Genomic DNA, 23,200 nt, shown 5'->3' on the forward strand with positions numbered 1-23,200 from the left:
CCTGGTGTAGGGGTGATGAAAGAAGGGCTTCCTGTGTAGGCAGCCTTTGGGCACAGCTGAATCATTGTTCCAGTCAGTTTGGAAGCTGCACTTTCAAAATATTTTCCACATGAAAATGACAGACTTATTGCTAGGAAGAAGGAAGCATGGGAATAGGGAATACAATGCAGCGTTTTTCTTCAGGACAGGCCAAGCACGATGTAATTGCCTTCTTGGCCAGCCTAACTGTTATTAGTAGAGGTTTCACATTTTCAGAAACGCCGGAGCCATACGCAACCTCAACAGTTTGAACTAGATGTTAAACTCATAACAACCCTGAATGAAAATTTATAAATCTCCACCATCACCTTTGGCCCCTGGCTTTGCCAATGGGCCACTATAATAGGGGATAAGGTGCAAGAAGTCCATTGGCCTTTTCCCGCAATTACTCTCTTTGCTCCCCAGGTTTCCCTCTCCCTTCCATGCCTTATACAGTCATACCTCATGTTACGGACGCTTCAGGTTACATGTTTTTGGATTGTGGACCGCGGGAAACCTGGAAGTACCGGAACGGGTTACTTCCGGGTTTCGCCACTCGTGCATGCGCAGAAGCGCTAAATCGCGCTTTGCGCATGTGCAGAAGCACCAGCTCCTCAGGATGCAAACTCTGCGGGTTGCGGACGTGCCTCCATCATGGATTACGTCCGCAACCCGAGGTTCCACTGTATCTTCTTCCCAAAATGGTTTTGAAAGATCTGAGCCCTGCAAACTCTTCGCTTCCTGATTCCTACTTCAAAGAGGGGAAGAGGAGCAGCTACTGTTGGACAGGGGAACCACAGGGTCAGATTTGACAGAAGGTCACACCAAGGCTACTAATTCTTTCATTTATCACTATTTCATTTTTGTTGACCTCCTTTTTAATTTTCTGTGTCGTTGCAATGTAGGTGTTTTATTGCACTGAATGATCCTGCAGGCTTTGTGTTTTGAACTTTCTTCTGAGCTAAAAACAGTGGGCATTTCTTAGCACCCGCCAGGTACAACTTTTCAGACTTCAGGCTACTCCCAGTATTTTTGTAGCAGTGAATTGCTACTCTGCCCTTTCACGAGCAGTTCTACAGCCTTTCAGTAATAAAACATTTTGAGCATGAGAATTGTTTACGTTTCTGACCTTTCTTGACTGCAACTCGGCTATTCAGATCTGCCAGCTGCTGCTGCGGCTGGTTAATCAAATCAGCAAGGAGAGAAGGCTTTGCTCCCAAAAAGAGATAATTAGCTTGCTGGATAACATATGCCATGGTTAAATCTTTGAGTGTTTGTCAAGCATTAATTTAGGGTTGTACAAGCCATACAAGAAGGTAGAGTTCCCCACCTCCCCCAAACGCATAAAGGTAATGAGGGTCAAGATGTCTACAGCATTCCTAACCAAAACAGTACATTCCAAAACACTCCGTAAGCCTTCAAGTTTCAGCAGTAGCAGCAGCTTGAAAACAGTATGCATGAATCACGGGAACTACACAGTTCTCAGAAGGAAAAACTTGTTCTTCAACAGTGTATGAACTATCTGCCACACAGAAATTGCCAGAAATGAAATTGCCATGCATCTACACCAAACAACAGCTGCAGAGGAAGAATGTGATTGTTGTGTTTGATTTCCTTCATAAGTAACTTTACAATTGTAAAACAGCATACACACACACACACACACACACACACACACAAGTTTGCACGTATGTAGTAACAGCTGCCCAACTCAGATGTACAAATGCATACCCATGGGGGAACAGCAAAGTTGAAACACTGCAAGGGAACATTTATTTTAAAAAACAAAAACACCACAAAGTAATTCACCAGGGTATACAGTAGTACCTCAGGTTACATACGCTTCAGGTTACATACGCTTCAGGTTACAGACTCTGCTAACCAAGAAATAGTACCTCGGGTTAAGAACTTTGCTTCAGGATGAGAAGAGAAATCGTGCGGTGGCGGCGGGAGGCCCCATTAGCTAAAGTGGTGCTTCAGGTTAAGAACAGTTCCAGGTTAAGAACGGACCTCCGGAACGAATTAAGAACTTAACCCAAGGTACCACTGTATTTCCCAGACCTGTGTGTGATAGTGGATTGTATCCTGAGAAGTCAATATTGACCAGCTAGGATTGGTCCTCATGCCTTATCTCTACAACTGAGAAACTGTAACTACAGGGATCTAAAGTTTCCTTATTCTTCTTTTCCAAACACTCTAATCACAATGTTTGCTCTAGTTGTTTGTTCACAGAATAAGGAATATAGAGAGGCTTGGAAAGCAAAGGGCTTTCCGCCAACCTCACTAGGAATGATGTGAATTAAAAGTTCATTCAAATGTATAGTTTCTTTTATGTATATTTCAAAAAGTCTGGACACAAAAGTTGTTGAGCAAAGTTATTGAGCTTTTTTTGTCAACGTTGTTGAGCTTCTTTTGCAATATCTCAAAAAAATAAGATAAAAACTGAGCTCTTTTTTTTTGGCCATACACCTGGGTTTTCCAAGCAGATGAATCCCAGATATGTTCGGGAAGTTCCGAACATATGGCAGCCCTAAACAAAGGGATAGTTCCTGTGACCAGAGGTACACACAGCTTCCTGAAAAGAGAGCAGTCTCTCACCCAATTACAACCCCCAGCATAAACTGCCCTCTTTACTTCACATTCAGCTTCACAGGAGATGTCTTATCAAATTCCAAAGAAGCTTCTGCACATGTCACGGGGCTTCTCCAAATTCCATTTTTTCCAATACACCTCCATGAACTGCAGCCAAAAGTTTCAAGGGCAGTTTACGAAGCAGTAAGGAGGACTGCAACTACAGTGGGGCTTTGGGGAAAGAGCTTCTCGAGGTGATTCATTCTATTAGTTCCAGATCATCATTAGATCTTGGGGGAAGGGGTTCCCTTCTTACTGTCCCTTCCCCCTGGAAATACACCAAGCACTGGCACCTTTGACGTCTGTTTATTTGCCCAGGTATTTTTATTGGGTGGGATGGGTGATGAGGGGGTTAAAAACAATCTGAAATAAATAAATTGCTGTGTGAGGAAGGAGGTTTTGCTTCAAACCCTTGCCTGAATGCCATACTTTCCCCCTTTTTGTTTTGTGTAACAGCAAAGAGTGCTAGCAGACAGACTCCATCTCCATCACACTGGGAAAGTCTGAGAATGACATTTCAGAAATTGCTCCCCTGCCTGAAACCAGAAGGGCAAGAAGTAACAACTACCATGGTTAAATGAATAAATATCTTAAAGACTTCCTTATCAAATTTATAACTTTCTCCACCAAAATGAAAGTTTTGTAACTCTTAGTAAGCAGTTCACTGTGAAAAGAACATAAACGGAGCAACAATCGACTCCCCATCATCATTACAAACACAGCAGTTTAAATGAAAGGGTTTGGGCTTGAATTATTTCAATCTCAAATTCTGGGTTTTTCCTCTCTCCAGGCATACCACCTCCAGATTTCTAATTGGGAACACTTTTACTCCTACAGCAGCATGCATGGAGACATTTCAGTACGAAAATCTATTCTAAACTACACAAATTAAATCACTAAGGCTATAACAGTAAAGCTAAAACTGGCAAGGGACAGCCACATTTAACGGTAACATGTGTCAGCCATAATCAACATCATTTTAAGTCATTTCTTTATTAAGTCAGCAGATTTGGGGGGGAGGGAGATAAGAAAGGCCTGATTCTTCATTATCATTAATTGTATAAAATAGCTGTCACTGTTTTAAAGAGCTCTATGCCATGATTAGCATTTCCAAAGCTTTAACTGTAACTGATATTACTGGTGGGTGTGGTAGCTTCCAAAAGTTTCTAACTAATTAGTAAGGATTCAAGGGCCCAAGGAAACAGCTATTCCTGGTCATCTTGACAACCATTAATGTTTTACACCAGAATCCTGAGCACAAGAAGTGCTGGTAATTGCAATTTTTCAGGACTACAGACCCAGAAACATTAGAAAACACTAAGTCTAGCAGTCCTGGATCCTGAATTACTGTTCCTGCTGCCTTCTACGGCTTAAATCATTGCTGCTACAACAACATGTTGATACTTCCATGGCCATGTAGTGGGTGGCAGAAGAAGAGGGAGATCCTCAAAGTTCCCAGCAGGGAGGAGGAAGGTCGTGGCAGGATTTAACAGACCCACACAGGACTGGACTGAAAACAAAGAAATCAAGATCCTACATAAATGTGTTTAATTTAAAAGGGGGGACATAGCAAATTGAATGAGATAGTCGTCATCATCATCATTTTTAATTTGTATACCGTCTTTCTATCTTACAATACTCAAGGCAGTTTACAAGATAAAATAATACAATACAAATTGAGAAGCAGAGATCACTAGTGATGGCATTTGTAATAATACTTTTCACCGATAGGTAAAGGTAAAGGTACCCCTGCCCGTACGGGCCAGTCTTGACAGACTCTGGGGTTGTGCGCCCATCTCACTCTATAGGCCAGGGGCCAGCGCTGTCCGGAGACACTTCCGGGTCACGTGGCCAGCGTGACATCGCTGCTCTGGCGAGCCAGAGCCGCACACGGAAACGCCGTTGCAAAAAGATGCCCACAGAGAAAGTTTTAAGGCCAAAGCTGTCAACCATCCCTTGTTTGGCGGGAAACTCCCTTATCCCAGCGCTGTGTCCCACTGCTGTCCCTTATTGATGATGTTTCTTAAATTTCCCAGGTTTCAAAGGAAGCAGCTCCTCTCCCTCCCTCCCTGCCGGCCAGGGAGGAGGGAGGCTCCAGCTGTGTTGCTTGTGGACCCCCAGGAGCCCCTCCCCGCCAGGACTGAGGAGCCTTGAGAGGAGAGTGAGGGCAACCATAGAGAAAGCAGTTCAGAGAGAGGAGGAGGAGGAGGCAGAGGCGCGGACAGGTGTTCCAAGGGCTAACCATAGAGGGGGAAAGCGGAGGAAGGACCGCAAGCGCTTCTCCCATAGATTTGTGGTGGTAGACTAGCATAGATGGTCTGATCTGCGGGTTTACTTCGGACGCTATTTCCCCGCCCCCCCCCCTCTTCCTCCTGCCCCGCCTGACGGAACTGAGAGCTGCAGATGGAGCACGAGAGAAAAGATACAGAACTGCAGCAGCATCTTCGTTGCTTGGACTTCGTTTTGCACGAAAAGTGGTTGCTGCTTGTAGTTGTTTAATTGCAGTGTTTCATCAGCTGATGTCTTGAGCAGCAAACTCCGGAAACGAAGGGCTAAAAACCGGCGCTGCTCTCCCAAATTATCTGGTTCCTTTTAACTTGGTATTTCAGCTGGTTGACTAAAATCCCTTATTTGGGCTGCTGATCCCTTATTTTCGAGGCTGCTGGTCCCTTATTTTCAAATCTGTAAGTTGACAGCTATATTTAAGGCTGATCTATCGAATATTTTCGTATCAAAAGTTGTATTTTGTGCTTCTCGAAAAGTTGAATAAATTGTGACATCTAAAATTATTACAGAACCTGCTTACCTCCAGCCTAGCCACCAGTTCCTGCATCACCCTAGGACGGTGATGCTCTATCTCAAGACTTTCTCCACCTTTCAATACATATAAGTTGGCCTCCCCTTACTTGTCATCAACTTCAGTCTGGGGTGACTGTAAGGGAGTTCTACCTCAGCTTTTTCCTCCAGCAACCTTGGTAGGGTGACCTACGTATCAGGAAACACCCGAGTCCTGAATGGCTATAAGTCTATACGACAGAACCATCACTACGATTTGGCATGTCTGAATTGATGATTCCAAGTTAGCAATCAGGAAGCAAATCAGATTTTTTAATCTAATGGTTTAAGAGGTTTTTACCTTTTTTAAAAAACACACACAAAAACTATGTCGGGTGTGATATCTGAAGTACCTTAGTTGTGGCCATTGCACCACCTCAGCCATAGAGACAGGACTACTAAGCAGATACTCATGGTTTGCTTGTAACAGAGGTAGTCAATGCAATGTCCTCTAGAAGTTGTTGGACACCAACACTCATCATTATCCTTCTCGATGCATTTGGTTAATATTTTACATAACAGTATTGACTGTCAATAGAAATACAGAGGCTGGGAACAAAATGTTGAAATTGGAAGGCATGGAATGTTGTGCAAATGTTTTGTCCAGGGTAAATTATTAATTATGAGTGAATAAGCACAGTGGGAGTTCTAAACCTTTGGTTCACTCATTCGCAATATTACACAAAATGGGATTAAGTCCATTCTTAAACCAAATTATCTGCTTTGAGCTTTCTTTTTTTGGATTCAGAAGCTGAATATGAGAAAACGGAGAAGGCATGTACTTCTCCTGATTTCAAAGTTGTTCCCCTGTTGTTTGGGGAAAGTGTTTGATGCTGAAACTATGGGAGGCTTACCAAAGAAATGTTTGAGAATCCTTAGAGTGTATAAAAGTGGAAGGTTTTAATACAGATTTCCATAAAAAATTCCAATTTAATCAAGAAATGAGACAATAAAAATTGCTTTATAGTATACTCTTTATATTAAAAAGTAGTATATTAGGTTTTTTTAAAGCCTGACTTGCATATATCTCACATATTTACAAGCACTCCCCCAGCAAAAATTATTGGAAATGTTAAAATTCAAAACAAATGGCTCTCAACTTGGAAAAGTAGGATTTCTGGTGTGATTTAATTAATCTAAAAGGGATAATTTTAGTGCTAACTCCATTTGCCAAAAAGGAGAGAGGGGGGAAATAGAGAGTGCTGATTAGCCATGTGCAATCAATTTCATTATTTGTGATTTGCAGTAGCACAGAAAAGATTAAAAGTGATGTCAGTAAAGAAAAATGCCATCTTTTCTGACTCTGCCAGCAAAACCATTCAAGGACTGAATCAATGGCTTCTGTGTTTAATTAAGTACTGAAATTATGCTGTCCCTTGCAAGTCAACTGCACTGAGGACCAATGCAGATATAGCACTGTTCAGTTTTCCTAATTACAACAGAAAGGCTGTTCCTGCAGGCTGGCTGGTTTTCTGCCATTAGCCGTCCACTGAAAATCTTTCTACCTGGTCACCTGGAGCCAATTCTAAATTTCCCTATGCCGCCTATTTAAAAAGCCTGTTGCACAGCATCCTATTTGCAGCAAAAAAGCAACTTTAGCGTTCATTAAAAATGAAAGCACTGCATTAAAGACCAAGTTTCTAGGAGAAATAAAATGCATCTCTATATGGGGAGACTTTTGGCAAATAAACCTTTATTTATTTGTATGTCCCATTATGATAGATGAAAGGGATCTTACCTCATCTTATGAAAACATTTATTCATTTAAGCTGACATACACACACACACTTTTACAGATCGCATCCTGCTATATTAGTGCATCCTCTCGCTCGCTCTCTCGTTCTTTTCTCACACACACTGGACACACTAGTAGCATAAAATGTAGGAGGTATATTCTCTACCATATTCACACTGCAGATTTCCATTCACCTCCATGCGTGACTACAGCTCCAAAGCCAATACTCATGAATCATTACATGATTAATTAAAACACATGTATACCACCCATAAGGTTTTTTAAAAGAGCTACGAGAAGACGACTAACAGTATTCATAAAGACACAATAAAAAAGTAAATAGCAATCGAAACCAGGATCCATAAGACACAATAAGGTGAACAGCAAACAGGAAGCAATTGATTAAACTCAAGATCTCAGAGGGACCAGCTGTAAACATCCCCAAAGAGGGAGATCCACATACCCTTCAACATTTCTCCAATGAAAATAGGGACGTCCCATTCCATAATGATATTTTACTATTTATACCCCACACATTCGAAAATTTATCCAATGAAAATAAGAACATCCTAAGGAAAAGCAGGGCATTCCGGGATGAAATCAGAAACCGGGACAGCTTCGCTAAATCACAGATGTCCCTAGAAAATAGGGACATTTGGAGGGGCTGTTGTACCAGCACTGAAGTGCTGGCTTTGGTGCCGATGCCCTGAAAGAGCTTGCAAGATCTAACCCAAATCTCAGGAGAACTTTTGCTCTCCTTGACATCTTGCAAGACTTTGATGAGATCTTGCAAGATATCGCAGGAAATCAGCACCTATACTGGCACCGCTTCTCTAGCAGATGTGGGGGCATGAAAGGAGGCACCCATGAAGGTGCTGCTGTAAGAAAAATACTGGGGCCTAATTTGAATAGGAAAAAAATAAAAGTTTCTCAATCTACCAGCTTTGCACAAAACAGCAGCCATATGTATGGGTGGGTGGGTGGGTGGTTGCTCCAAGTCATGAAACCAGAGATCCATGGGTATTTGTTCACATGTGCACATACACCTTTTGTGATCTACCATGTTTGCAGTCCAAAAATAAAAATAAGCGATGCCTCACTCCAAACTATGTAAGGATTTGAAGTTGTTCACATGAAAGGCTGCCTGTTGCTTCATTTCCTCCCCATCTCCTCTACCCATGGGCGTAGCCAAGTGGGGAGGGCAGGGAGGTCCATAAATCTTGTGGGAAAAGGCAGCCTTTCTTTTGGGCTGATGGAAACAAAATGGAAGTAGGGAGCATGGAGTGAAACAGCACCCAGCCAAATATCACCACAGGGATTGTTTTCAACAAGGGAGGTGTTTGTCTTCCCCCCCCCCCCCGCAAAACCCCCCAAATTTCACAACATAGGAGTAGTGTGAGTGGGGGCTGAGTGCGCCACATTGGAGACCCCGGGCACAGTAGTTGGGGCAATCTCATCCTTTATTTCCACACTGTCGCTCCAACCAAATGTTCTCTCAGGAGAGCTATGGACTGGCCAGGACGACTTTCCTGTTATAGCTTCTGGGATTGACAAGGCATCTGAACCTCACCTGAGCCTACTCCAGCTGAGGAATCACATACCTGCTCCCCAAACTGGTGAGCCCCACCTGTGCTGTGGGTCCTTGCCTGTCTTCCCTCAGAACTACAGCTATAAATTCTGGATTCCTGAGGTCAAGGGTGCTTTTAATGAAAGGGCTAGTTCCGTACTGTTTTTATTGCAATTACAGTGGTACCTCGGGTTACAGACGCTTCAGGTTACAGACGCTTCAGGTTACAGACTCCACTAACCCAGAAATAGTACCTCAGGTTAAGAACTTTGCTTCAGGATGAGAACAGAAATTGCGCGGTGGCAGTGGGAGGCCCCATTAGCTAAAGTGGTGCTTCAGGTTAAGAACAGTTTCAGGTCAAGAACGGACCTCCAGAACAAATGAAGTTCTTAACCCGAGGTACCACTATATGTGTATGTTTTAAACAGATTTTATATCTGTTTTAATATAGTTTAATATGTATAATATTATATAGTTTAATATAGTTTACATAGTTTTAATTCTATTCCTTAGTTGTTTCTTAATGACTGAATTTTTCTATATTTTTTTTAGCAATTCTTGTTTTTATCCGTAAGCCACATTGAGTCTCATCAGGGGAAAAACCTGGAGAAAGTTTGGGGCTTATAGTAATTTATTGCCCTAATATAAACTAGTTGTAGGGTATTAGGCATTAAGTTACTCCTAGAAGGAATGCATTTTAAAATAGTTTCCCTGAAAGCAAAATTAATTATGGCTGTCACCCCGCAGGGCACATGCCAAAGGCCTTATAAGATGAGATGAAATTTCTGAACTAACAAGAGCAGTAGTGGCTGAAATAGAATAGAATTGGCTTGAGTATTGCTAGAATCAAATAAACTTTACAGATATTGGATAGCTCTAAACATTTAATGCAAAGCTACCCAAAGGATTAATGATGATTTAACTATGAAGCTTCAAACCAGCTGAATAGCTGAAAACTATGCAAGAAATGGAAATGATTAAGTGTATTCATTAGTTGTAAATTATATTTATTATTTATTCTGGAGTTTATATCTCACCAGCTCTGCTTCAAAAGCACTCCAGGTGCCGTATTATGTATTTTCAAGTATAGTTAATAAAGGCCAATCATGTCAAGTATTTACTATTCTTTGGAAACAACAAACCTGGAAATAGAATAACGTATTTCTTTTTTCAATTTCATTTATAATTTTCCATTAAATATAGCCGTACATTCAAAAATTGACTTCCCTCCCCCCTTCTATGGTTCCATTTATTTATCCATTAAGACTGAATATTCTAATTTCCCCCTTACCCCTATATCTTCAATACTTTAAACTGCTGAACTTGCATTAACCCTGCTAACATTTTAACCTGTGAACATAGTTTTTAGATATTCCGCAAACACTCTTCATTCTTCCTTAAATACTCTGTCTTCCTGATCTCTTATTCTACTAGTTAAATTTGCTAATTCTACATATTCCATTAATTTTATCTGCTAATCCTCCTTTGTTGACATTGTTCTCTATTTCCATTTCTCAGCATATACCATTCGGGCTGCCGTAGCTGCATAGAGAAATAAATTCTTTTGGTCTGTGGGGTCCTCCATTCCTAATGTTCCTAACAAGAAGGTTTCTGGTATTTTTATTAAAAGTCTTTTAAAACTCCCCCCCCCCCATTCATTATATGAATGAAATCCTTCGCAAATTTACATGTCCACCACCTCCATTTCTTGACACTCCCGGAATAGCAGTCATATTTCCATAGCGGAAAACGATAAAGGGTTGCATCCAGAGCAGAACAAGCTGAGTTCTGTTCCGTTTCTGACATCCTCAAAATCAAGGTAAAATATAGGTTCCCCACCCCCAAAAGTTTTAAGCAACATCACAGACTTTCAAAAAATTGCATTCCACACTCATGCACACACTGCAAAAAAGATACACAAGTTGATTATTTCCAGTGCCTAACACCGTCACTATATAAATATGACTAGTCGTAGTAGTTCCGTGTGTGTGTGTGTGTGTGTATCTTCGCATGATAAACTGGCTTAGGCTAGGGAAATGAAATTCATGCTGTGTTTCAGTGTTTATGAAAGGTAAACAAGAGACATTTATGATTGCTGTATTTTAATTAGGCCATTAAGCTCAAAGGCACCGAGAGCCATTTGAGCCGAAGAGAGCAGGCAGTGAAAGCCAAGCAAAATATTGGAATAATTTAATTTTATAATGTAAATGCAGAGTCTGACACATGCAGGAACACACTAAAGCCACAGCAGCTGGGATCCACAGAGCCAGCTGTGCAAGCAGAAGCATTGCACCCTTCTTGACCATTCCCTACTACTAGACCTAGCTTGCGGGCCTGGAAGATCCCCTGATCATCATGAACAGCCTTTCAGTAGAACACAAAGGCATGAGGAAGGGGCAGAAATGGTTGTGGAGTTCTGTAATCCCCGCCACACTGTCATGAGACATCAACTGGGCTCCACAAGATGTTGTGTAAGGTGATAGTTCACTGGATCGAGCATATAGATCCCAGCATATAGTGCAAGGGGAAGAAATTTGTCTGTCTCGAGTCAACACAACCACCCTCTGCCTCGGGGTCCAAGGCACAGATACAAAAGCAGGCATCAGAATTGCAATGTGTGGCACAGATGATTTAATTACAATATTTCTATCCTGTCTCTCCATTTAAAAATAACAACACAAGGCATTTGCAGCATACAAGATCTCCCTCCAGCCCTACTTAGTTGAGGGGACACATGCAGGAATGGGGCCAGCAACATGCTTTAAATGCCATCCTGTGAGTAATTTGCTAATATTTGTGGTGTAATGGGCAGTGGAACCCTGCCCTGCTATACAGTGATCAGAAGACTGTGTCCATCTGTCCCCCGGTGGAAGCTTTTTAGTGTTTTCTCAATGAGATATGTAGTGGTAGAAAAAAGTCCCTGATAAATACCATCTCAAAAAAAAAAAAAATTACACACGGCTACAGGGGAGTGTTTGTCGTTCGTGGCAGCCATGGCAATGAGGAAATGGCAAAAGTCTGAAAACTGCTAGGCCAAGCCAAGACACACAAACCAAGATTAAGCGCTTACTCAGTTAGGTTATCACGAGACTTTAAAACAGGTCAGAATATCTATGCTTTACCTGCAAATGGCCAGATTCAACTAAGTAGATGTGCTAGCAGGAACAGCACAAGTCCGGCTAGTGAAATAGGTTGTTCCCCCAAATCAGCTCTGAGGGGTCTGGAGAACTCCAGAAAAGCACACAGGGATGTGATTCTATCAGGCAAGATGAAATGCTTGATATTGATCATGCTTGGAAGAGCACAGAGCTGAATGCCTCCCATTGCAGTGTTAGAAACTCAGATATATAAGCTAGGTGCCTTAAACCAGGGTTATAGTCAACAAAACGGAATGCCAAATTGCTATTTTGGGGGTAGTCAGCTCAAAAGTCACATTTTTCAATACGACATTTTGGTTCCTTCAATTCATTCTGATTGTGCAGATAAAATATAACAGGTAGAATTCTACAGGATGTGTTGCTAGTTTGTGAAAAGAGTCAAGATCCAAAGATCCCCAAGCATGCACCTCCAGGTGGTGGAGACATCAGGCGCCATCCTGGCACCCTCACCTGGTTGCAAGTGGCCGGTGGTCAGATGCAAAATGCGCCTGGAGAATTTTGAATGCTGCCCTATTGTATTTTGCCTTTATTCCTTGCAGCAACAACTACAGTACAGTACTGTCAAGCTGTTGCATGACTTTCAGTTGTTATGCACAGGACTGCAGCCTAAAGGCTGCAACTCTTTAAAAATGGGGCACTCCGCAAATGAGATTTTTTTTTCCTTTCTGGATAGTTCAGAAAGAAACACAGACCATTTTGAAGAAGGGTGAGGAAGGTAAACAGAAGAATGAGTGATAAGAGTGATCAGAAGACTCGGGGGGGGGGTGTAGTTTTGAAAATTAATTATTTGCTGTATTTATTTTATGTCCACTTCCTTGCAAATTCCGCCACTTAACAGGTCCATTTGTCATATAACTATCATCTGAGGAATCACTGCAGTTAAATTCAAAACAAAGTGAATCACTTTGGCAGCATCCTTTGTAGCAGGGCCGATTTATTTTACTATGTGTTATACAGAAACCATCTCAAAACACTTTTGTTTATCAAATATTCCCTGCTCATTTTCCCACCGGAGTTAGTGACAATGCTGAATGAAAACAAATGAAAAGGAAGAATGTCTGTCAGATGAGCACTATATTAAAGCTTTGTGAATGGCAGTAAGTTTTTAATACTAATATTCGGAGGAAACGCTCATCTAGCCTCTTTAGAAGAATGATGTTTATATTCCAAAACAGTGGCTGGAACATTTCAACAGTACTTTTAAAACACACAACTAGGCATATGTTTCAAGTTATGTGCCCCCCCCCCCCCCCGCTAGCTGTACTATTATGAGACTATGATCTATTCCAGTAAAAAAAGAAAGAAAGAAATTATTTTAAACCTTCTTTACGCAGCCAGATATTAGTCAGTAGACCGAATACATAAAGTGAGCGTGTTTGGAACAAAATACTGCGCAAAAATCACACAGATTCAACCATATAGCATTTAATATTAGCTTGCAATTATGCATATGACACAAAGCTAAAGGGTGTGAAGAGCCATTTTGGAGAGTAAGGTTGCAATCCTTAATTACTCTTATACTGGGAGTCTGAATGAAAACAAAAGCCAAATGGGAAGGATTGTGCTGTGTTACTGCTAAGTGACACTTTAATAGCAAATGAAGTTGATACATGAAAAAACGGGGTTAGGAAACAGATTGCTTATCAACATGATAGGAAGGCGACATTAGTGCTGTGTTATGACTGGCCTGAAACATGAAAACACCATTGGTATTGCAATGCTGACACAATATAACAGTAGCACGCTACGTTACCTTCATCCTAAGCTGCAGATGGCACCTGTCCATCTTGGAATCAATGCTAGCGAGGCACAGACATCAGGATGGAATAAACCTTTTGAACAAGAAATCATTTGCCTCTGAATGAAATTGTGCCTTTAGAAAAACACAACGAAGCGGTAGTTCTATTATTAATTCAAGACAATGAGATTTAAAACTAAAGAAGGCCCTGATTACAAAACATGCAACGCATAGCCCACATTTGCACATGACAGTGAGCTAGAGCTGCAGAATTATTGTGCATGCTGCCTAATCACTCCTGCTTAATTTCTCGCCTGGCATGAGAAGGTGAAACAAACCAGGAAGCCAGAACTGAACTTGGCTTCCCATTACAACCCAACCCAAGGGCGCGGCTTGTTTCTTAAGAAGACAGGACTCATATGCCAACACAGGTAGGAAAAAGTTAGGCAGAAAAAAGTGACAACCGTGGGTCCACACATAACAGGAACCCAAGCCTAACTGTGGCTTCCTGGTTTGTTTCTCTGACTCACGGCAAGGGAGGAGTGCACATCAAACCAACAACCCTGGCTTATCATGACATATGAATGTGGCCTAAGAGGTTCTTGGGGAGTTCTGATCCCACATGTTTAGAGCAGTAGCCACTATGGATTTACGTCTGAAACAGATAAAATTATTATGACTCACTAGTTGCTAATGCCTCCAAAAAATAACAAACAAAGCTGGGTTGTGATGTAGCTCCACACATTGGCTACAAGCTGATGAGGACACAAAAGAAAACAAAAGCAGCCTCACAGTTCTGTACACATTTAGTCATACAACACACAATCAACTTGTGGAAATCACTGCTGCAAGGTGTGGTGATGGAAGATTAAAGTTTGTCAACAGCCACTGGTCATAAAATCTAAGGGAGCCTCCATATTTTAGAGGTTATGTACCTTCAGATACCAGATGCTAGGGATAAAACATAAAACAGCTGTGAAATTCATGTTCATTCTACTAATTCTGTTTTGCACTTAAGACTAGATGCACTTGTTTGCACCACATACATAGCTAACAGTGTTTAGACAGAGTTTATGAGTCAGAATCTCAAGGGTTTTCCCCTACCTCTTTTTTGGCTGAAACTGGCAGAAGTGCCTCTGACTAACACAACATGAAAGAAAGGAGATCTATGGTCAGAACCAGCTAAGTCAGCAGTAGTGCAAGATAAGTTTGATGGTTTTATTAGTTTTGTTGCAAATTTACAGCTTATTTGTTTTATCCCTTCTTCCCTTGTCCCTCCCTATCATGTAGACCAGGGGTAGGCAACCTAAAGCCCGGGGGCCGGATGCAGCAATCGCCTTCTCTATTTGGCCCGTTGACGGTCCAGGAATCAGCATGTTTTTACATGAGTAGAATGTGTGCTTTCATTTAAAATGCATCTCTGGGTTACTTGTGGGGCCTGCCTGGTGTTTTTACATGAATAGAAGGTGTGCTTTTATTTAAAATGCATCTCACCTTGCCAACAAAGGTCCGTATAATTAAACCTATGGTTTTCCCAGTAGTAATGTATGGAAGTGAGAGCTGGACCATAAAGAGGGCTGATCGCCGAAGAATTGATGCTTTTGAATTATGGTCCTGGAGGAGACTCTTGAGAGTCCCATGGACTGCAAGAAGATCAAACCTCTCCATTCTTAAGGAAATCAGCCCTGAGTGCTCACTGGAAGGACAGATCCTGAAGCTGAGACTCCAATACTCATGAGAAGAGAAGACTCCCTGGAAAAGACCCTGATGTTGGGAAAGATGGAGGGCACAAGATGAAGGGGACGACAGAGGACGAGATGTTTGGATAGTGTTCTCGAAGCTACCAGCATGAGTTTGACCAAACTGCGGGAGGCAGTGGAAGACAGAAGTGCCTGGCGTGCTCTGGTCCATGGGTCACAAAGAGTCGGACACAACTAAACGACTAAACAACAACAACAGGTTATTTGTGGGAAATAGGAATTCGTTCATTTCCCCCCAAAAAATACAGTCCGGCCCACCACATGGTCTGAGGGACGGTGGACTGGCCCACGGCTGAAAAAGGTTGCTGACCCCTGATGTAGACCAAGACTACCTATCTGATTAAAGCCAGCTATGACCTCATATACAAGGGACACTGTTTGTAGTCAAGAAATGGGATGGAATACCAACAAATATCCCTTTTCTGATATGAAGCAGCCACAGTTGTAGGGGCTAATTTGAGCATGCAGCATACGCACAACTGAAATAATGCTACAGTTCAGGTGACCTTTCAATCTCTCCCTTTCCTGACAAAGTAGGATCACAGGAATTTGAACTGACAGCACCATGCAGTCAACAACACATGTAGCCTGTGCGCTCAAGGAATCACGCATAGACCCAACATTAGTTTGTGCTAATGATACTTCTATATGGTAAACGTGTGAACTAACTCTGTGTTATCCTGGCTCCTCTCAAGAGATAGATGCTGATCCAGCAGGCTGTTCCATAATGTCGCCTGATTCTATAGACTAGGGAACATGAGGCCCTTCAGGCATTGTTGGACTCCCATCAGCCCCAGCCAAGAAGAAGACGAAGAAGAAGAGGAGGAGGAGTCTGGATTTGATATCCCGCTTTATCACTACCCGAAGAAGTCTGAAAGCGGCTAACATTCTCCTTTCCCTTCCTCCCCCACAACAAACACTCTGTGAGGTGAGTGGGGCTGAGAGACTTCAAAGAAGTGTGACTAGCCCAAGGTCACCCAGCAGCTGCATGTGGAGGAGCAGAGATGCGAACCCAGTTCACCAGATTACGAGTCCACTGGTTTTAACCACTACACCACACTGGCTCTCACCAGTGCTAATGGTCATGAACGATGGGGACTGCAGTCCAACTACGTATAAAAGACAATAGGTTAACCACCCCTGCTGTAGGGTGCTCCCTGCTCTATGACTTTTCAACTCACACTTTCTACAACAGTCATTTAGGGTTCAGGCATTATGGCAGCAGAGCCTATGTGTGCAATAATGCAAGTTATGTCCTGCTGCTGTAGTTTCATTGTATAATTTTAAACATAATCTGTTATTGTTTTAGTTACGACATTTTTGCAACTCACCCTGGGACCATCTGGTGCAGAGCCAATTATAAGTACAAGCAACAAATAAAACTGGTGGGTGTGAAGGAGAGAAATGGCATAAAATTCGACATCAGCAGATGGGAGGGAGGTTTCCAGACCCCCCTCCCCACCCCTCACTCTCCATGCATTTCCATTATTCAGTTCCACTCCACTCCTTCCGCAGTGGGGCTTTGAGACCAGAGGTGATCCTTGCTCAGAGAAAAAAGAAGAAGGGGAGAAATACTTATGTGCACTAAACAGAGCTCTCGGGGGTAACAGCAGAAGTTAAACCAATACAGTACTATTTTCCCAGTCTATTTGCTCTCAAATAAACTCATTTTAAATAAATAAATAAATAAATAAATAAATAAATAAATAAATAAAGTGACCACTCTGTGGGTTGGCACTCAATGCTCCTTAGAAGCATTCAGCCACAGCAACATGGCCTCTAACTCTTCACAGTGAAAAGTGTTATGTACTGAAGTTCTCACCCTGGGCCAGCAGGGGGATACTGTAGATAGTTTTCACTCAGGTCCACATATACAAATAAGGGATTGAAAGTGATGTTCAGTGATTGGGTAGTTACAGAAAGTTGTTACAGTTGCGTTGTACTGGAGCTCTATATAAGCAGGCTGGCTGAACCCTTCAGTTCAGTTCTGTTTTGGCCTGTGAATAAACAAGAGTTGTTTGAAGAATCGCTCTGTCGTCTGATATGTTCACGCACAACTTAACAAAAAGGGAGTCACTCTGTGTTCTCTTCTGTGGATATGTTGCAATTCCTGAAATAAGCAGCTGTATGTGCTCAGAAGAACAGAAGCAGCCAAACCACCACCAACTACATCTCTTTTTGAATCTGAAGTAAAAGGTGGTGGGGACCCAATTGGAACTGGGTTATAAAGAAACAATATAGCCAGGAAGTCATTTTTTTAAAAAAATAAATAATCTCACGTTAAATACCATGACTATTTCAATTGAACTCCCACTCATTTTCATAGCTTCTCTGCTTAAAAACAGAATTTAGGACGGCAAGAGTGAACCAACAAAAATATAATCCACATTAAAATATGCTCTTAATATATTCATAAATTGAAGACATGCAGACAACTCAAGAAATAAAACTACTGAATGTTCAAGTGATTATTTTTTTTAAAAAAATCATTAGCCAGAAAGTCATCAGTGAAATGCATCCAAATTTAAATCTGCTAAATCTACTAAGACGTTTTGGCTTTTAATGTCCACCGATGAAGTAGTGTACATTTGATGCAGTGTCCAAAAGCTGCTTAGTCTCTTAATCCTAAAACCCATGAAAGGATGCATCTAACCAATCTCCGTGCTTTAGAAAGCAAAACAGTTTTCCAGCAGCATGTTAAATGTGAGCACCTTGGGTTCAGCTAAAATTTTGACAGCCTTACTAATAAGGCCAGGGTCTAATTTGGGCTGGGCCTTACCACCCCTCTGGCTTGCCTTCTATTTTCAGTTTTTTCCCGCCTGTACTTTTGGTTGTTCTGACCACATGCAAGGATTCTTTGCCTTGCAAAAATGTCAAAAACTCTGGCTCGCATCCACAGAGTTAACGGGGCATGCTTAGCTTACCCCTGGCCTTCACAGAAAGGTTTTCACTGGTGACCAAATGGAGCACTATCTAGTATCCAGCCTGTTCCTTGCAAGTTGTGCCAATGTAACTGAAGCAGTAAGTGTGCATTGCTGCACTGCCTCCCACATTCCTTCAGTGGCACTTGCCTCGCTATGATGTCAGCTAAAGTCCGCACTTCTTAAGCACATTTGCAAATATAGAGCTTGCCAAGCCCAGTCGCCTTCCTGAGTCCTAACAAATAATGTCACCAGTTCTAACACAAAGCAAGAATCAAAAGGGTTTGGGGAGGTCTCCTGAGTTACTTGACAAGAAGTGATCCTGAACTAACTAACCAACCAACCAAATAAATAAATAAATAAATAGGCAAAGAGGTTCAGGAACACACTGTTAAAAGCTTGCACAATGCCAAACCAGACAGTTTCCACAAACCAGCAAGTGTTAGGCAAGTGGTCCAAATTCTTTGTAAAAAATAAATAAATCCAATATTATAGCTACCAAACCAACAAGTATTTATTATTGCCCTTTTGTTCGTTTTTTTGCTCTTACACAAAATTAACACAGCATGGGTTGGCAGAGTGCACTGACTGTAGGACTTCCATCTGGTACAGGGTGGATTGTGTCCTGCACACCCAGCTTCTTTCCTGAAATATAAGGCCTAAAAATATGTAGACAAACCTTTTAATGACCTTTCTAATATGTGAATCAGAGAGAGAGGTGATTAACTGTGCATTTCTAAGAGGCTGGTGAAATTATCCATTATGCGGCTGCAGAATCAGCAAAGCAGGCCTCCTAGTACCAGCACAAAGGAGCACATATCACTCCTTTGATATGTGTTTTGGCAGCATACCCTATTTCTATCCATGGAAAACCCACAGCAACAAGAGTTTGTGGCCAGCAGTGATGCTGTGCAAGAGGACTTTATGCAAGGGAACTTTAAGGTTAACACAATCCAGAGCCCCAAATCCAAATCTCTCAAGTGTTCCCTGAGAATAGCAAAAGAACGAAGAGTTGGAGACTGGATTAACACAGCAGTGTGATCACAACTTGAACTTGAATGGCAACTAACTACAGCAGCATGGGCAGGATCAGGATGCCCAGAAAATACTACAATGATTTGGCTTACAACAAATTTTCAGTGGGTTCAAAGAAGGAAGCGGCTGTTGAAAAACCGGCAGTAACAGCTTGATATTTAAAACCAGTGTTAGAAACCCAAATGTACGTATGCATAAGCTAGGAGCCAAATGGCTCCTTAAACCCAGGTTGTAATGGCCCAAATGGAATGTCTAGTTGCCATTTTGGGGTAAGTATAATTTTTCAAATGATGGACTGACTGCGATTGCTTCTCAGTTCAATATTTGGCTAGTTCAGATAACAACCTTGAACTACGTTAAGAGCTTTGAGAACTTAAAGAAGAAAAGTCACTTGAACCAGGGACAGTCTACATATAAATTGGCCTATTCCTACCTCTTTTACTTAATGATGACTGCTCCTGCTCAGGCTGCACAGAAAAGCATTTTGGTTCCAGAAATTCATTCTGACTGTGCAGATAAAATGGAACTGACATAATTCCACAGGTGGGTTATTAGTGTGTGCAAACAGTTCAGATTCAGTGTTCCCCCAGTGGTGTTGTCAGGTGACATCCTGGCACCCAGACATCGTCACTTGGTTGCAAGTGGTCGAAAGCCAGGTACAAAATGTGCCTGGCTAATTTCAAATACTGTTTAAAACTGCAGTCAAACAAATATCACACATATTCATGACAGTGACCAAAACACACCTCAAATGAAGTTCAAGTAACCCCTTGCACCCCCAGGTAAAGACGGCCCTGCTTCCTTAAATACCATGACCCAGATCTATTTATAATCACCCCACTCCAAACAGGTATATGGCATGCTACTAGTGTACAGGAATTTCTGGGCAATCACAAACTCTTTTTTGCAGTTAGAGGAATTTAAAGAGAAGTTTAAAGAGCAGTTCAAAAGATTCCATGCATACCTATGGTCTGTAGTTAGAAACTCCTGCACAGTACTAATTTTGATGTTTCATGTTTCCTATTATAGCCGTGTTGGATACAATAGTTTAATTGCTTCATGCATAGACATCTCTTTGCAGCACAGAAGAACTAAGCTACAGCAATGAAGAATCCAGACAGCTTAATAGCTATTGAAGAATCTTCACTCGTTCCCCTGACTTATTTGTACAAAACATTTTCATCAAGGTAGAGATATTCAGATGATATTGCCAACGGAAAATGAGAGAGAGAGACCAGAACGATAAAGTCAATATTGTCTTAATCCTGATGAGATTCTCGGGGTACAGATGCTTCATCAACAGAGCAGTTTGTGTAAAAATTAGCAAGTCAGCATTTCACTGACTACTACATCCAGTGGAAACATCACATGCACTTGAAGCAACCAATGCAGACATGGGGCACAGGACTTTGCACTGCAATGGTGGCAATCCACATGGTAAGTAGCTCTAGACTTTACAGCTGCCCAGAGCCTGCAAATCAACCTTTCTGAATCCTGCACAAGAATTCAGGATTGCCAGTACATGCCACTCTAGCCAGTTCCTGCCTTTCCCCCTTGGCAAATATTTGAGATTACGCTATATTTTGGTAGTGCCGGACTGGCACACAGGCTACATGAAGCCCCCTAATAAAAGCTAGATCTTGCTCAGTCACTTTGCACTGAAAGAAAATAAATAAATGAGTCCACCTGTCATGTTCTGTCATCTACACAGCATACACACACTTTCTGAATTCTACATTAAGGCCAGGATTTTGTATACATAAGATTAAAAGCATTAGCTTTGAGTTCATTACCTCAAAATAATTATTTTTAAAACATACACCCTAACTGTCAGGTTATCTGATCACGTCCAGCTACAGAGGCCAATTGTAAATTCTGTGAGGCTGGTATAAAAGGTATAAAACCTACTTTGGTATGGAAACATTTAAGTCTCCTAGAAAGCCTCTCTATCTCACTTTTCCTTTAGTGGATGTTGAACTTGCCATGGCTAAGCCATTCTGAGAAGAATACAGCTGGGTTCCAATGCGAAGAAGAAGAAGAAGAAGAAGAAGAAGAAGAAGAAGAAGAAGAGGAGGAGGAGGAAGAATACAAGACTGAATTTTAAAATACAGTGTGATTTTGAAGAACTAATCAATTTAATGATTTCTGAAATCACAAATGCACCGTCTATAGATTCTTAATACTGCCTAGCATTATACTATTAGGAATAACTGAAAGGGGAAATCATCATTAGATACTGTACATATTCCACCCACACAAAGCTTCTGAAATTTAAACTAGCTCTTATAAGCTGTGTCAGTCTGTATGGCCTAGAAGCAACAGGAAATCAACTGCAACAGAAATCAATACGCTGCTTAAAAGTAATGCAATTTTGATATATTTTTTAAAGAAAATATACCAGGACAGCACAAGATCAACTTATGATCCTCAAAATAGAACTATAAAACAAATTACATGACCTTAATTGAAATTAATATGCTACAACTATATTGCATCTTTATTTAGAGCTAAAATGTATGACCAGCAAAATAATCTTCTACGTTAAATAATCAGCCATTTGTTTCTTGAAATTTTGTTATCTAAAATCAATCCATTTATATGCACATTTTGGCGGCAGCAGGAAAGACTTGTCAATAAGGCAAAAGCAAGAAACGTATTAAATAATAAATCCTTCCTGTCTTTCACGTAATTAAATTCTGCTGAATGAATAACTGGGTGAACAAAATGCCCATAGAGTAAAATAGATAACGATTGCTATCGCTTTCAGTGACCTAGCACGAGTGATCAGGAGTTGCAAGAGCCGATGACACTCAGTAGTAAAGCACCAAACTCCTTAGCACTTCAAATTTCAAGCCAATACAGCTTGAATACAAAATACAACCTTTATTTATGTATTTATGTTTAATTTGTTAGTCGCTTCATTTTGCCCAGGGCAACTCAAAGCAACTTGCAGCCAAACAGACAGACCGAAACAAAAAAACCCACATAGATACATTAAAACCAAGAGGAAAAAGAAACACATTTAAAAACATCCCACCCACTTCTAAAAGGGTGCAGATAGTTAAAAGCCAAAGGTCTGGTTACAGAGGAAAGTTTTTGCCTGGTGTCTCCTTAGAAGTCCCATTAATTTGTCCATCCGGAAGAGTTTCTGAATAAGCTTGACTGAAATAAGTGACTGTCGGAGTTAAGAGCAAATGCAACCTGGTAAGAACAATGTGAGGTTGTCTGGATTCAAAGCATTATGACCAAACTGAAGGTCTAAACAGAAACCCTTGTTAGTAATAATAATAATAATCATAGGTTGACAACTTGAAGAGCAGGAGAATGCTAAAGCACGCATGTGACCTCATGTGGTTGGGTAAACCTCTACCGTTCAGCCGAAATTCTTCAGGCATCAGGGCTTGAATCATCATCCAAACACTTTAGCCCACATCCCCCGAACCCACCACAAACGTCAGTATTGTAGCCTAATGTTTGTTTCTGCTTATTCTTGCTTCTTAAGTACAAAGCAGGGGCCCGAACAAAGTGGATTTAAGCAGAGTGCTTGCAGCTGAAGGAGTTGGAATTACGTTACAAGAACGATGTATATTTCTGTCAATATGCTGCTGTGTGTCCCCCCGCCCCCAAGTTGAGCATAAACTTTGCAATTATAATGAAATGAGTGGACTGACATTCAGTGAAGCAGATATGCCAATGGAAATATTTAAGTACTATACTTAATTGGTGATGCAGTTACAGGCCTGCTTGGAAGAAGCAGATGACCTGGATCCAGCTGCAAACCTGGATATGGCACTGAAACAGC

The 23,200-nt window shown here is 41.4% G+C and overlaps 1 protein-coding gene and 1 long non-coding RNA gene across 4 annotated transcripts in view; one reads left to right on the forward strand and one right to left on the reverse strand.

Annotated features, from left to right (window-relative positions):
• LOC307210151 overlaps positions 1-9,134 on the forward strand; it is a 113,756-nt gene extending 104,622 nt beyond the window's left edge. Inside the window, exon 4 of the long non-coding RNA XR_013835878.1 lies at positions 8,994-9,134. This is a non-coding gene — a long non-coding RNA (uncharacterized lncRNA). The remainder of the gene's footprint in view (positions 1-8,993) is intronic.
• PRKCA (protein kinase C alpha) overlaps positions 1-23,200 on the reverse strand; it is a 198,689-nt gene that overhangs the window by 133,075 nt on the left and 42,414 nt on the right. The window lies entirely within an intron of this gene.

This window comes from Podarcis cretensis, assembly GCF_951804945.1.
Source record: "Podarcis cretensis genome assembly, chromosome: 2".
Classification (NCBI taxonomy): Eukaryota; Metazoa; Chordata; class Lepidosauria; order Squamata; family Lacertidae; genus Podarcis; species Podarcis cretensis.